This window comes from Dermacentor variabilis, chromosome 4 (genome assembly GCF_050947875.1).
Source record: "Dermacentor variabilis isolate Ectoservices chromosome 4, ASM5094787v1, whole genome shotgun sequence".
Taxonomy (NCBI): domain Eukaryota; kingdom Metazoa; phylum Arthropoda; class Arachnida; order Ixodida; family Ixodidae; genus Dermacentor; species Dermacentor variabilis.
This window is the reverse complement of record NC_134571.1, coordinates 175,030,260-175,044,437: the sequence shown is the minus strand read 5'-3', so window position 1 is coordinate 175,044,437 and position 14,178 is coordinate 175,030,260. Positions and strand designations below refer to the sequence as shown.

The window sequence follows — 14,178 nt, the reverse complement described above, 5'->3', positions numbered from 1 at the left end:
CATGAAATGTTGCTGTATGAGCGCAGTTGGACAACTCTTTTTGTTAAGCTCTGGAAAGGACAAGTCACAGGTGACTGGGCATTGCTCCCAAGGTAGGATGGGTTCAGCATAGTCACTTTCTTGCAGATCTGTGAAAACTATTGCAAGATTTTCCGCAACAGACTATACTGCTAATGGGAACGGCTGGGCGTGAGACGGCCGGTTGAAATACAACTGGTTTGCGGACTGATAATTTATGAGTGCATTGCATGGATGCCGTTTTAGCGACATCGTACTTATTGCATAGGTTACTCCGAGATATGTGCGCTGATAATCCAGTGGCCACTGATCCGACTCTTCATAGAGATTTTGGACAGGGCTTGTACGAAAGGCACCAAGTGCTAGGCGGATACCTAAGTGATAGATAGGATCGAGTAGCTTAAGTGCTGTCTTTGAAGCTGACTGGTGAACAATACATCCATAGTCTATGCGTGACAACAAAGGCCTTTAAAAAGATATAGGAGACAATAGCTATCTGTTCCCCACGACTGGTGAGAAAATCTCTAAAAGGTTCAAAGGTTTAAGACATTTTAGCATCAGCTGTTTTACATGCTGCATGAAGGTTAGCTTACTATCGAAGATTACGCCCAGAAATTTTTCTCCTTTTCAATTTCCAGGCTTCTCCTATTGATCATAATGCATGGGTCTGGACATACACCTCTTCGTCTGGAAAGCAGCTAACAGGTAGCCTTCTCTGCACTGATTCTAAACCCGTTTTTGTCGGCCCATTTCGCGAGCTAATTAACACTTAACTGTATCTGGCGATCACATATGGACAGATTGCAAAATTGAAAGCTCACTGGGATGTCGTCCACATAGACAAAATAAGACACCATGAATGGTATAGCAAAGCCGGGAGAGTTCATTTTAATTACGAAAAGGATCCACCTTAGCACTCCTCCCTGTGATACGCCGTTATCTTGAACAAAAGTGCGCGATAGTACACCCTATTGGAAAATCCTATTTAAATTCAAACTGCGTTATACAGGTTTAAACTGGTTCTAACAGGGACCTGTTTAGCAACAAACAGGTATAAACAGGACCAGTTTACACATGAACAGGTTTGAACGGGGTCCCGTTTGGCATGCAAACAGGTATAAACTGGACCAGTTTACACACGAACCGGTCTGAACGGGGTCCCGTTTGGCATGCAAACAGGTATAAACTGGACCAGTTTACACACGAACCGGTCTGAACGGGGTCCCGTTTGGCATGCAAAGAGGTATAAACAGGACCAGTTCACACACGAACAGGTCTGAGCGGGGTCCCGTTTGGCATGCAAGCAGGTATAGGCATGACCAGTTCACGCAGAAATGGGTCTTAACAGGGGCCCTGTTTGCAACTAAACTGGCTTATACTGGACGCAGTGGCACCATATAGGGTCGCCTGTTTGTCACAAAAGCTGGTTTAATCTGGAGCTTTGTGGCAACCATACTGGATGGCATCATGCATACCAGTTTAATGCTTGAATAGAACTGGGGAGGAACTTTTTTATTGTTCGACATCCTGACAATTTAGCCCCTAGTGCTGAATTGGGGCCATTATCAAGCTCTACTGAAATTGCGTGACCACCTCGGAACATTCACAGACCAAACTGCGATATGCTAGCTGCGAATTTCAATCCGATTCCCGGTCCTGCCCAGTTGAAAAACACAACAGGAATTCCTGCTGCAAACACAGAAATTTCTGTTGTACGACAGATGTTCCTAACATTTCTGTAGTTGCGACAGACATTACTGACGTTACGACAGCAATTATGACGTCGCAACAGAAACATTCGGTCGCGACGGCCAAGAGTTCTGAAGTCGCAACAGAAGCACCTTCGGTCGCGGCCCTTTATATTAACATGTCAGCTTCGCATCGGTGGTGTACACTGTACTTTTCTCTTGCGCGGTATTCAATCGTGCTTCTCTGAAGCCGGCAATACTGATAGCACCGACACCAGTATTAAAGTCGACGTGGCCAATTGTTATAATTGTGCCGTGACGACGCGGCACCAGCCCTCCCCCCCCCCCCCCCCCCCGCAACGCCCTACCGGCCTCCTCAAAATCGGCCGCTGATCAAAATCATACCATCTGCGGGAATGGCTGCGTATCCGCTTTGTTTTATTTGGTAAGATGGGGCCCACAAGCCTGTGGACTTACATGTGCGGTTACACTGAGACATTAGTTAATTCCCAGAAATATTGCACAAGCTTATGCGAAGCGGAAAAGAAGTTTTGGATTGTTCCACAAAGTTGCGTGAAAAGCTGTCTCGCTCGGGTCTCATTAATCTGGTACAGCGCTGCCGTGAGAAGCCAGTATTCTGTCGGGATGAAGACTCACCCACGAGTGTTTATGTAGCTATATAGCATTGAACACGAATTATATGCGAGCTCAAAAGTGTAAAGAGCAAGAGCCAACTGTCGGAATTAGCAGTAACAACCCTCAGTGTCCCCGGTCACCGTTGTCTACTTCTGAATTTCTTATCAAATATGGATATCGTTACAGCAAAATCGATGGTCTAGCACTCCACGATGTACCTGTCGATGGTAACAACACTTTTGCTCATCTAGAGATGCGGCAGTTGACGCGGTGAAGTGAAAGCGCATCTTGGCTTTTAAAATGTAAATGTAAACAGCAACCCAGACAGCGATTTACACTCTTGACATAGCTTAAACAATTCTACAGCAACTATGTTCGGCGTGGTGCAGTGGTAAGATGCTTGTCTCGGGACCGGTAGATCCGAAGTTCGATTCCCAGCGGATGCGGTTTTTTTGTCTACTTTTATTTTTTTTATTTTTTTTTGTATTAATAATTTTACATATCCTTAAATTGGTCTCTGTCAATTTTTAATCAAATATTTATCAGGAACTACAGAATTTTCGACTACAGGACGTCACACTACAGAGAACAGAACGACAGTCACGACGTCCCAAAATACGACAGACTGAAAATTTCCTGTTGTGTTTTTCAAGTGGGTGAGACGTCTATACGGCGTATACGCAGATTGCTGTCCTCTCTATTAAAAGCAACGTTGCTGAAACACGTCGTACAAGACGCTGTACGACTCGCATAACATCGATATACGACGCCGTCACCATCCATGAGATCACCGAAAGCACGGTCGCTTTCGGTGGCGGCCTACAGATGGCACCACAGGTAGCGCCGGTAAAGTTACAGGTGATATTATTTTGCCGTCTTCAGTTTGTCGCTACATGTGAGTGCTTGCTGTGTATTGACGCCGTCCGATGTAGTTGTTTAATCGTGTGTACGCTGTGCCGAGAAAAATTGTGGTGCATCTTGTATGCATTGAGAATCACAAAACCCCTGGGACCGCGTAATGTAGCCCGCAGTATCCTTCGTGTGGTGCGCCGATGCCGAAGATATGACCCTTCGCGCTTCCTTTGTTCCGGGCTCATGAAAAGGATCTCATCCTCTGGCACTGTCGCATCGTATCGCACTGTACGGAAGAATTTGGTGAAAGTTGTGCTCTTACGTCCTGTAGTTGATCCGCAATTCAACAGTGTGTGCGCCGGAAGGACCGTTGGTGCAGTCGATTCCGCGGCACCTGTGACACTAAAAGGAGCGTTTTCCGAGTACGCCGAGAAAGGTAAGTCCGGCGCTTGCGCGCATTCTTCCTGTCTATGGTTCGTGAAGTGTGCGTTGTTGTACGTATCGCAAGATCCGTACAACAACCGAATCCGGATTTGTAAAGCAGCAAGAATTATAAATGTGCTTTTCAAATGGTTGTTCTTCATGTCGCAGTGCACATTTAGCAAAAAGTTCCATGGAAATTGCCCTAAAACGTATTCATGTTACCAACAGCTCTATCTCTGGTTTATTTACTTTCACCTATGAAGCACGCTAGCGCGGGTGGTTCTTTGATCTAAATGGGCACAAAAATTCAAGGAAAGAAAGTTACTGTTTGTGTACATAATTTTTCATTGAGAAATGGTATAGGCATTTCTAGAAGTAGTACGTCGATGTGTCGGTCTTCACAGCTAACAGCTGCGCGAGATAGCACCCGATTCCTTCGTTGACGCATGGCCAGATTTTTAGCTTGTATGGAAATTCTTCTGTTTATAGAGTGTCGTCAGATGACGTGTATTAGTGTCCTGTGTGTTTTCGTGTACTTGTAAAGGGTTCCGATCTTGCAGAGAAGCCGAAATTACATAAGCAATGCTTCTTTTTAATGGAAAAATCTTTCTCTTTTCTGTATTGTCTCTCCAGAAATAGAGGTGGTCTGTTGTAATTTTGAGCGCATCGTCCTTTGGGAGCAGTGCTTTGTTGCGCCGCATAAACAAATTAGGTTTTGGAACGCTTTTCATGTCCTACGGAATTTTTTGATAGTACAATTCACATTTCACGTTATACAGCTGTACGTTTGTGTGAACCTTTTCATAGTAGATTCATGTTTGCTACAGTTCGATTTACGTGTTATTTAACCGCCTGTGATGTTACAATCAGATATTTGCACAACCAGTTGCAGCTTCATGTAACTGGTTGTATGAGACTTTTATCAAAATATGACGTGATCTTTTTATATCACAAGTTTACAGTTTCAGCAGGGATTACAATAAATTGAGCATTTATTATTGTTTAGGGATGGCAAGATTTTGTGAACCAGAGGCACCTCCACATATGCACCTGCGGCACTTCTGCAGCCTCAACAGCACGGAAAAGTACCTGATGTGCATGCTGTGACAAGGTGTGTGCAAAGCAGTTGCTGCCACTTACACGAGCTGCAGATTTTGTTGGTATCATCCATGTTTGGAAACTCTCCTGAATTTTTCGTGGGTTTACAAATGTGGGCTCATTTTACAATTTTATGAATGTCACTTTAGAAAGACAACGAAGTTGTGTTGGTTAAGATGTTTTAAAGCTGTTGAGAGATTGACGGCATGACATTGTTAAAATGCATGTAAAAAATTAATTGCAATGGTACTTGTACTGCTTTATTATTAGCAATGCAATATCTCTAACGAGAACATCAGAGGGGCACTTGCTTTTGGGAAGTTTCGTCAGATAAATTCCTGAAGCAGCGTAAAGCTCTGCAATCTAAAAAAAACAATGTTGTCAGTTACTGGTTTCAAGCTCGCTGCTGCTTTTTGTGCTGCACGACAAGTTAAATAATGGTTGATAATGTGTGTGTGACGTAATAGTTCTGCGCAAACACACGAGGTGGAGAGAAGTAATTAATAAAGGGAAAATCAGACGTCCACCCGCTCGCACCATTTGCTACAAAGGAAACCCGTATGTGTTCCTCAAAAGGAAAGCCGCACAGTTGAAGAAAAATTCGTCCTGGTCTGGGACTCGAACCCGGGACTACCGCCTTTCCGAGGCAGCCACTCTACCATCTGAGATAACCAGGTGGCTAGCAGATGCCAGGGCGAAGTCGAATTAGTTGACAACACGAAGCAAAGGCAAGGGTTTGACGTAATATTTTTTTCCCCTTTATTAATTACTTCTCTACACCTTGCGCGTTTCCGCAGAACTATTACGTCAGACCCTTGCCTTTGCTTCATGTTGTCGACAAATTCGACTTCGCCCGGCCATCTGCTAGCCGCCTGGTTATCTTAGATTGTAAAGCGGCTGTCCCGGAAAGGCGGTGGTCCCGGGTTTGACTCCCAGACCTGGACGATTTCTTTTTTTCATATGTGAGGCTTTCCTTTCGAGGAATCCGTACGGGTTTCTTTTGTAGCAATTGCTACGAGCGGGTAGATGTGTGATTTTCCCTTTATTAATAATGTGTGAGTGTATGCAACAATGGGGGTGCTGAGAGCAAGCTTTAAAATAATGTGTGCTATGTCCCCAACAAAGAATTTAGTGTCTGCAGCATTTTTACAAAATATTATGTTCACAGGTTGGCAGGTATGACATAATGTACAACAATAATGTACAACACTTTTGCTGTAGATACATTTTCATAACGTCCATTTTCTGTCTACTTGAATCGTATATTTAGAATTTGGCCCACCTGCAGTTTGATCAAGTTACATAGGTAGCCCCCTCTGAGTTAAATATAATTAGGGGTTATTGTAGATATGCATGATATACCTACTCACTGTATTGTGACAGATATTTTTAGGGACTGTGTTGTGAGGCATGCATATCCTTTTACCTGTATGTCTTGCTGCAGGTTGCCCGACAAAAGCATAAATGCTTCGCCCACCTTTATTATTATGCTTTCGTGTAGAGTTCTAACATCTGTGCCCACAGACTCCATGTTCTTAATTACATTTTTCTAAGTATTCACTGTTGTGCATTACATTATTGTGTTACATTACTGTACATTACATGTTTTTCTTCGTTTTATTTTGGAGGGGGGTATTCATTTCTATAATAGTACAGAGAATAGAACTTCAAAACAAAAAGCCACGAAAGGTGGCTTAAAAGTGTATGAAGCTTGGAATTCTACATTCCTGCCCCTAAAGCGCTACCAGTAGTAAAACATTCCTAATTGTCTTTTTTATAAGCTAGCTGCCAGATACGTAGTCCCATTATGAGAGTATGTTATTTTTTCTTCTTTGGTCTGACTTGTTTTGTTGAATGTTCTCCTTGTTAGTTCAGAATTTGTAAGCCTCCAGGTTTCTACGGGGCAGAAACCTGGAGGCTTACGAAAAGGGTTCTACTCAAATTGAGGACGACGCAACGAGCTATGGAGAGAAGAATGATAGGTGTAACATTAAGGGATAAGAAAAGAGCAGATTGGGTGAGGGAACAAACGCGAGTTAATGACATCTTAGTTGAAATCAAGAAAAAGAAATGGGCATGGGCAGGACATGTAATGAGGAGGGAAGATAACCGATGGTCATTAAGGGTTACGGACTGGATTCCAAGGGAAGGGAAGCGTAGCAGGGGGCGGCAGAAAGTTAGGTGGGCGGATGAGCTTAAAAAGTTTGCAGGGACGGCATGGTGACAATTAGTACATGACCGGGCTTGTTGGAGAAGTATGGTAGAGGCCTTTGCCCTGCAGTGGGCGTAACCAGGCTGATGATGATGTTTTCTTGCCACCTCATGCAATACTCCAACTGGAGCCTATGAGCTATGTGTATAATAAATAAGTAAATTCCTAAAGCATGCAACAAACCATGCAGCATAGCATTTAAATGTTGCCAGTTTATAATGCTTCTCGAGTGCAGCGCATCATGGAGCTTAAGGCTAATCTCTTCAGATGTAAAAAAAATTGCAGGTTATGAAAATGTGGTCCTACAAACTGCTGGTTACGCATGTCAGTCAGCCTGCTGCAGTGGTCACAAGTGAGAATGTAACCAAAAAGCTGGGCGTGCTCGGCCATTTTGCATATGGCACAGGATAAAGCTTCACCTCTGCTGTTGCTTCTCTAATAATAATGGCCACCGAGTATACATGCCGAGTTATGCTTCTGGGGACACTTATTAGTTAACCTTATCAGGTAATACCATTAGACTTATGGGTGCTATAATGTTGCAGTGCCTGCAGGATGGCCAGCATTACAATACACATTAAAATTATTGTACAAGTCATGCAATGGTGTCGGGATTGGCCCACCAAGTGACAACCTTTAATTACACTATACCTGGGATCAGCCCAGCTCACTCAGTCAGTGAGACATCCATGCATAAGGGGAGGAGTATGGCAAATAGAGGGCGTTCGATTAATCTTTCTCACATAGATAGCTCATACATATTATCTTTCTTAAATTGGATGCTTTGTTGCTCAAAGTGAAGTTACTTATGGGCATAATGTCAGCATTTCGATCCTATTTATGCTTAACGAAAGTTGCTTTGTTCAGTGTCACTTTTTATATTGTTTCGCTTGTGATTCTAAGCTCACTTGTTTTATAGCTGCTATAGGTATGGCTGGACCTGGAGAAGAAGTGTAAGCAGACCATGCTATGTTGCTGATCTGCGCTGATCTCCACATCCAAGTTGGTCCCGCGACAGTTGGGCACCATTGTGCCTTGCTTCCTTGACAAGGTGATATAATATGGTGAGCTTGTACTTCAATATCGGTATTGAAAATTATGTTAAGGAAAAAAGACAAGGATTGGTCTTTATGATAGATACACTCATGTTCTTTCTTTAAGGTGTTCTTTTGGCACTGTTCTGCATGGACATATTTTTAGAGAATTATAACTCCTTTATTGCAAAGTGCCATGGCGCTAGTTTATGCGTTAAACTAGCACTCTTTCACCAAAAAAAGCCTTATTTAGCACACAATTCACAAGGAAAGAAAGGAGGCAACCTGACAGACTGCTACTAACAGTTCAGTATTATTGCTCGCACAGTGATATTGTGCAAAAGGTGAAAGGGGGAGAATAGATCTGAATACATGCTGTTCGCACGGAAACGAAAAGGACGCATCACATGGTGAGCGTGACACTTGTTTTACAATGATAAGAAGCAGTCTCACTGTCTAGTAATTCTCTGCATGGGGAGCTAGTGCTAGGTTCCTCGTCATACATATAAGAAAAGCATCAGATATCTCTCCAGCGCTTTTGTCTTTATATTTTGTCACGATCAAGCAGCTTTCAAACATAGGTGCATGTGCGCCGAGAGCAGTGCACTACCACTGCTAACTGACCCGCGCATCAAGTTTGCTTCGTCACGCTGCCAGTCATTTATACATTGGTCGGTTTATCCGATGTAGCCTCTACTGTACGAAATGGTATGTGATAGACACTGCACCTGTGTACTGTACAAGCTTTGTTACATGATTTTTTTCAGAGATAGTGATGCAGGCCTTTTCATTATTTACATGCCTACACAACAAACCAAGCATTATCTGTGCTTAGAAAGAATTGTAGGAAAATCCAGCATGAGGCAACTGTTCTCGGCACGAAACAAACTTGATTCGTTGGTTTTCGTTCATTGGTGCGATCACACTAAGGCAGACAAGCTTGTAGGCTGTGCTTCTGCAATTTGTACAGCACACTGACAGCACTGATGTGGGCCTCATCTGTGGGCTGACTGATGGCACCTTCTACGGCGCAGACCACTTGTGTTGGGCGAGGCACCAATGTTGACGTTTGTTCCCTTGTGCAAAACAGCAGTCCTAGGTTTCGAGTAGTTGTAGGAAGACAAGGTAAACATAACTTCGATGGCTTGAGTGGGCTCATTTCTCTTGGGGCATCTAGCTTTTTTTCTTGCAACTGTGCAGAGGTGCTTCCCTAGAGTCGGCGTGAAAATGGCATGGAGTTGTGCATTCGGGAACTCCTGAACAATGATCTGCTGTAGTTAGGGCTTTGCGAAAATGCACTGTCTACCAATTGGTAGAAGGTGCATTATTCAGCCACTGATTTCCTGTTGGCATGCTTGCACTCATGCTGTCAGTAATTTCCTGGCTTGCCGAATTATCTTGAGGCCCCACGCTGATGATGCTACCGATGTCTTCATGTGCAGACTTTTCAGGATGAGGTTTTTTGCTTTGCAAATCTTGTTGAAAGGTAGGTGGTGCTTACAGGTAGCTATTCTAGATATTAGTGAAATGAATTGGCCCATCTTGCTTCGTCAAACATCGTCACGCCGACATCAGTTGCACAAACAAAAAACCTGGCCTACTCGCAGCGTCGTGCACGAAGAAACAAACAAATCAGCTGCTGGATTGTCTTAACATGGCATACTAAGCTGAGACCGGAACTGCTGTAGCTACAAACCAGGCAGAAACGATGATGATGAGCAGGGATTTGCAGTAGCGCCACTTCGTGGGGCAGCAAGGTGGCTCCGTTCAAAACAAAAATGGCGTTCAGCAAGTAGAACCATGCAACGGTCAGAGTCGGTGCATGGTGCTCTCGATCAAGTTGGCTCAAGGAGTGTCCGAAAAATCAGACGAGAGGTTGCAAGGCGTCCGAACTTTCGGAAGTTGTTATACATTATGGTCCATGGGGAGAATGGTGGTGCCGTGAAGCAGACCGAGTAATCATGTTCGAATTTTCGGAGTCCGGAAAATCAGTCGGTGACTGTACCTATACCTATGTGTCTATGTATACCTAGGTGCAACAGTGTTTGCTATGATCTGTGCAAGAATTGCTGTTGCCCGTAGATGCCCAACATGTCGGGTGTCAAATTGTAAAATACCTCGCAAAAGTGATCTACGGAAAAATAACGCTTCTGCTATATTTCGCTTTTACAAGAAATTTTGCGGCTGCTGGCACCTACCTTAAAAGGCTTTATATGGTCTTCGCATGGCCAGGGCCTTCCACTTTTGTGAGTTTGCTTATCTCGAAATATACTCCGGTTTTTATAACTTCAAGTTGGCGGGATCCCTAGTCTCCTTTAACATGTACCCAATAGACCTAACATAGGGGTTTTGGCATTTCTCTACCATATAAATGCAGCCATTGTGGCCGGGATTCAATCCCATGCCCTCTGCCTGAGCAGCGCAATGTCAAAGCCAGTACACTACAGTATTTTGCTGGCAGAAGGGTTTAGTTTCTGAATAATTTATTATCTCAACCTGTCGGTGTTGTTTTTAAAGGTATTTCTTGTTTGTATTCTGTTGCTTCAATACTAGTAATTATTGTAAATCAAACGATGTGTCCATCTTTTTCCTATAACACTTGCTTCAATCGCCTGCTAATTATGACAGCTTATTCTCCCACAGTAATCCATGTTCCCTTGAAACATAGGCATTGCATGAAACCACATATTTTTCAATAAGATTTATTCATTATCTCCTATGACCGGAATGCTGAACCTTTCTTATCTGTGGGAACATAGGCAAATTTGCCTATGTGCCAACCTGTTGCATGAGTCAAGATAAATTATTGGCTTTACTTTTTCAGGTGCCCTGCTCGCTCTCACCCAAGCAACCCACTCCAGCGGTTTTCTCTCGGCAGACTGGATGCATCGAAATACCGTTAGAAGGTCCAATAAACAGTGCTTGGGACATTTATGACATGCTTTTACTTAAGCCGGAGGACTTCAGGCTTAATGAAAGCTCAAGTGGGTGTACAGAAATACCTACGTAAAATATACGTGTCTTTTTCACTTACAAGTACATGCCAATACTTTGCCTGACATTTTTCACCCCAAAATTACGCTTTACTGTGGATTTGTCAACAAACCATTACAGCAAAAAGGACGAGTACAAGTGATCGAACATATACTAAACTTGCAAGAATTACATTTGCATACTTGTAGTAAATAGGAAAATGAGGTACAGACTTCTTCAGGGTGCATTTTCTTGTAGGTCAAACATAGAGAACGTACTCGTGGGTCATACAAAACTTGTTCATGATGTATCACATCAGTGTTGGTAGTGCTAATCAATTTATGCCGAAAATTGTGTTCATCTTCGTATCAAGCAATGTACCAGGCAAACCTTCATGTGAAAGTGGCATTCTTGTTGCAAACATAATGCAGATCTACTTCTCTTCAATGCTGATCGCAAATACACAAGTGTACAAAATAGGTTTAAAGAGTAAATTATATTAAGCAACATCAATCCATTCTGAAAGGACCTGGTATGAATGTAGTAAAATATAGGTCTGAACAGGGGCAAACAGGTCTGGGTTAGATAGGACGGGATTAAACGGGTCAGGATTGAACAGGATTTAAACGGGTCAGGATTAAACAGGATTTAAACGGGTCAGGTTTAAACAGGATTTAAACGGGTCAGGTTTAAACAGGAATAAACAGGATTTAAACAGGTCAGGACTGAACAGGATCAAACGGGGTCCCGTTCCATAACCCTATTTGATGAAACCCGTTTGAAAACAAATAGGATTTTTTAGTAGGGCATTGCCAATTCTTACGCGGAACTTCCTTTCAGACAGGTAATTTTGCAAGATGTTCAGCATAGAACCACAAATTCCATAGGATGAGAGGTCTTGCAGAATACCGTATCGCCAGGCATTATCATATGCCTTCTCAAGATCAAAGAATACAAATAGACAGTATTGGCTATGTACAAATGCATCTCATATATATGACTCAAGGAGAGCAAGATTATCGGTTGTAGACCGTGCTCTTCTGTAGGCTGATTGGTGAGGGTCCAAGATAGTGTTATATTCTAAATAGAACACAAGACGACGGTTAAAAAATTTTTCAAATACTTTTAGTAAACAGCAAGTGAGTGCAATTGGTCTGTAATTGTTAACTAAGGTAGGGTCTTTGCAGTGTTTCTGTATTGGCAGGACTATTGCCTCCTTCCAAGATGAAGGTATATGACAAGTTGCCAAAATCTTTTTGAATATACCTAAGATGCAGGTAAGGGTCTCTCCAGGGAGATTGTTGATTCTTTCATAAGTTATTGTGTCAGAGCCTGGAGCCGAGCTGCCACAAGGGCTTAGGGCAAGCCTGAGTTCATGGAAGGTTAGTGGTTTGATGTATCCTCCTGATGACAACTTGTTTGGACGCATAGGAATATTTTCAGCTATTTTTTGATGTGCAAGAACATTTCGGTTTAATTCTCGGAGTTTGATGCCCCCGAAAGTGCTCACCAAGATTCTTTGCTTGATCTTCGATTGTATCGCCAGAGCCAGGGATGAGAGGAAAAGGATTTGGACGTTGTCCTTTTAGTATACGTACGCTTTATATACTTCGCTAATATGGGTTTATGAGTTTATGGAAGATACGTAGCGTGTCCGACTATCTCTTTTGGATATTCGTAGGAAACGGCGGTCATTTGCTTTGCACCGCTTAAATTTGAATAGATTTTCTGTTGATGGGTAGTGTGAAAATCTATTCCATGCTATGTTATGGCTTTTCTTTGCTGTTTCGCAGTCTTTGTTCCACCATGGTTTTGAATTGACTTTATCTGTGCAGGACTGAGGTATGCAGTTTTTAGCGGAACAGAGGATATGCTCCGTGATGTAAGTGGTCAGTTCCTCTACACCTAGGTGGTTCACATCTTCCAGGGACAATATACATAGGTTTCTAAATTTCGACCAGTCTGCACTATGAAGTTTCGACTTCTTGGGGTAAGCTGTTCCATCACGCCACTTTGTTGTTTGTACGAGTGTTGGGAAGGGATCTGTGCCATATGGATTACTAATAACTCTCCATTCCAGGTATGGAATAAGCGATACTGACCCTATGGCTAAGTCTATACACGAATACGTGATGTGTGTAGGACTGTAAAAAGTTGGCTCTGTCTTGTTAACTAGACAGGCTTCAGAAGAAAGAAGGAACTTTTCAATTGCCCGTCCTCTCGCATCACATCTTGAGTCACCCCAGAATGTGCTGTGAGCATTGAAGTCTCCGATTACTATAAAGGGATCGGGAAGCTGGTGAATCAGCTTTTCAAATTCTGCTATGTCAAAGCGTTCATCAGGCGATATATGTATGGAGCAAATAGTTATAAATTGGTTGAACAATATAACCCGAACAGCCACTGCTTCAAATGAACTCAGGAGTGATAAATGCTGGCGTGGTATTGACGTTTGGGCTATGATTTCTACACCACCTGAAGAAGAATTAACATTATTTCTATCTTTACGGAAGATTGTGTACTGTCCTAAGAAGTTTTTGTATGTCGACTTTAAATGCATTTCTTTAACACAGAAGAGTCGTGGCTCATATGCCTCTAGTAGATCTTGGACATCATCTAGATTCTTAAATAGGCCCCTGGCATTCCACTGAATTATTTGTGTTGCCATATCGAGGAAGATTTTTGTTTTCTGTGTTCAAGAGCACGTGTTAAAGATAGATAGATATGTATACAAGGACGGTAACCGTTCAGGTTACCGACCCCTTTTTCAGAGCAGTTACAGGAATTTTATCCCTCCTAGCGCGCTCCTGAAAGCGCCGATTTTTCGGCGTCGATGACGCCTGGGTTTTTCTATCAACCTCTATGACCTTCTCTGAGGTGCTGGAAGATCGTGAACTAGGCGCTGAGACTTCCGTCCCAGCCATGGAGTTCGGTTTAGCTTTACAACCTGCGGAACCGAAGTCTGCAGGCCCACCTTCGATGATAGAGCAGCACTTGCTACTGCTGCCAGGGGGCAGGCTCAGTGATTAGCGGACCGCTATCAGTGACTGTGATAGACTCCCAAGGCTTCTGCGACGCTGCCCCTCGTCGCGCCACCTCAGAAAAACTTGTGTGATCTAAGTACGAAAGACGTTTCCTTGCTTCCTGAAATGTTATATTTTCTTTCACTTTTGGTGCAATTTTTCTTTTTCTTTCTTCCATTTAGGGCATGTCCAGGAGTAGGCTGGAAGGCTTCCATCACAGT

At 43.1% G+C, this 14,178-nt stretch overlaps 1 long non-coding RNA gene across 1 annotated transcript; it reads left to right on the top strand.

The window, feature by feature from the left end:
• The first annotated feature begins 3,195 nt into the window (after positions 1-3,195).
• On the top strand, positions 3,196-10,920 carry LOC142579948 (uncharacterized). The gene is made up of 4 exons (XR_012827512.1): positions 3,196-3,630; positions 4,624-4,728; positions 7,847-7,991; positions 10,786-10,920. It is a non-coding gene; the product is annotated as an uncharacterized LOC142579948 (long non-coding RNA).
• The last annotated feature ends 3,258 nt before the right edge of the window (positions 10,921-14,178 follow it).